Here is a 2,708-nt window from a genome sequence, read left to right as displayed (position 1 = left end):
TTTTGAGAGTGGGTGAGTCCTTGCTGCTCTTTCTCCCTTTGCTGCACCCAGGCCCAGCCCCAGGAGCTCTGCACCCTGACAGGGCAGTGCCACCATGGGGGTTGAGTCAGTGGCTGTGTGGAGCTGGGTTAAACCATGACAGTGAATTAATGGGGTTTAGACCCAGGAAGGGATGTTTTCAACACGTTAAAGGTGCCTACAAAAAACAGTGGTGCCAAATTATCTCTTCCAGCTTGTGGGGCAAAAAATGCTTCAATGTAAAGTCTGAAGTTCCTGGATAACAACAGGGACTAGAGGACAAGAGGGAAATAGAAGTTCACTTGGAGGTTCCTGTGTTGCTTCATATCCAGGAAAACTTTTGACCTGTGACCATAGGTTTGGTTTGAAGCTTTTTAATTGCAAACTAAGGAAAATATTTGTGGGGCTTTTTTCCTCGCTGAAAACCAGCCTGACTTGTTTTGCTTGTGTTACTGTGACAACAGGGAGCTGGTTGCAACAGAGGTGGAAAGAGAAATCCCTTTACAGAGCAGGGAGGGAACTCAAAGCCACTTTGGACAATGTCACACTGCTCTGAAGTTCAACATCTACCTGTTGAAACTGGTTTCATCATCCCATCATCATGGGGTGTGTGTGGGGGTGCCCAGGTTCCATTAACACCCCTGAATGTGACAGTGGAACACAAAGATGCCTTTCTGCTTGGATGGGTTTACAAAGGCAGGGATGTGCAGCCCTGCCCTGGGCCCTGGGGTGAGCTGTCTCTGCTCCTCCTGCACCCACGTGTGCCCAGCAGTGCTGCCTGTCCCTCACATTCCTGTCCCTGTGCTGGAGTGGAGCTGGACCTTTATACCCTCCTGGTGTGACCCCAAGTTTGACCCCAGGCAGCTGAGCAGGGCCAGGGGGTGTCCCTGCCTGGCACCAGCAGGGGACAGGGGCACAGGGAGGGGTGGCTGCTGGATGGCAGCAATGTGCACCTCCCCTGCAGGGTGGAAAGAAGAGAAAATGACACAAAAGTGGTTCACCATGGCCAGCTTTGCTGACATCTCAACACAGCCCTAAGACTGACATGCCCTGGAAGCTGGGCAGCCCAAGGGAGCTGTCTGGAAAATGGGACACCCCCAATGCTTTCTGAAGGGAGAGATGCTGCCCAGAGCTCAGAGATGTCCCAGGATCTACAGACCATGTGTGCAGCACATCTGTTGCCCACAGAGAGCCCAGAGGGCAGCACTGACCCGAGAATTTGCTGCCACCCTGCTGGGAACATTGGCCATGATGGAAAGCCTTTCCCTTGGGGTCAGTGGCATACTGGCAGGGCTCCCCAGCATGTGGGAGGGCTGGCCCTTGCAGTTTGTTGAACACAGACACTGCAGTCCCTGCCTGCAGAGCTGCTCCCAGCCTGGCCCAAAATGTGAGCTTGCTCCTTCCCATACCCTGCATTTGCTCAGGAATTCCCAGATCCCTCCAGACTGGTATCCCTCCATTGCTGGGATTCCCTTGCAGATGGAACTGGATAAAGCAGCCCCTTTAAAAAGCCAGAAATCAGGTTTTTTTTCAGAGCATTTACAAGTCCCAGTCACACTACTGAAACACTGGGCCTATTGTGCTCCTGCAGCCACCACCAGGTTTCATCTGGTTGTGTAAGTGGAATTCTCATCTCTGCTCTTCTCCAGCTTCCTCAGCTGGACAAGGAGGTCTGCAGGCACCTGCTCTGCAGAGCAGGCAATTACATGCTAGTTAAATATATGCCCTTGAAGGCAGGAAAAGCCTCAGTTCCAATTAAAAACAAGATTGCAGACATATTAACTATGTCCAGATTGTAATCTTGGTTGCTCTTGCTTAACAAAGTGGTTTAACCACCACATAAACCTTTCTTCCAAATATTTGCATATTGGATACCTTGCCTCCAGCAATGCAATGAGTTAGGAGAACTTCCATCTTCTTCTGAATTGCAGGAGAAGAATTTGATTTTTAACAAAAAATTATGCCCAGCTCCATGGAAAATGCAGGAATTTCTCATTTTACACCCAGCCCTGTCTGTGAGCGATGAGCAATCTGTGTGCTGGGTAAAACATCTACACAAGCCCCTGTGGTACTATGAACACATCTGTGGGAACAGTAAAGCCACAAAAGATTAATTTTATGTAGGGACCTAAGCTCAACAGCTGAATGTGAGCACACATTCCCCAAGAGCAGCTTGATGTGCTGGTGGCAACTTTGCAACCTGAACGCTTGGCAATCCCTACTGAAGGTGTATTTTGATTGAGCCAGCAAACAGGAAAAATACCTTCATCCCATTGCTCAGCCATGCTCAGCAGGCATGGCCTTGGAATTAGAATTTTCACTGCAAGAGTGAGATAAGATTCAATTAAATTTACCCTGTTTGTATATACACAACTGCTGTCTTTAGAAACTTGCATTGGAATCAGTGTTAACACATTGCTCCTAAATGTCTTTAACATCAGAACTCCAAATGTAAATTCCCAGGTTGGTCTTGAAGGATTTCTAAGGTATTTTCTCCCATACTAACAAAAGAGGTGGCCCAAGCATGTTTTGGCATATGGGGAAAGGCACTCGCAGATTGGAGCCACAGAATTTAACCCCTGAGCCTCAGCAGTGAGACAGAGGGTGCACACACCAACTCCCACTACTGCTGCTTGCTTCAGCATCTCCCAGACACCAGCATTTTGTAAAGAACAAACCAACAACCAAAC

This window comes from Oenanthe melanoleuca, chromosome 3 (assembly GCF_029582105.1).
Source record: "Oenanthe melanoleuca isolate GR-GAL-2019-014 chromosome 3, OMel1.0, whole genome shotgun sequence".
Lineage (NCBI taxonomy): Eukaryota > Metazoa > Chordata > Aves > Passeriformes > Muscicapidae > Oenanthe > Oenanthe melanoleuca.
The sequence above is the reverse complement of the archived record's forward strand: the minus strand, read 5'-3'. Positions refer to the sequence as shown.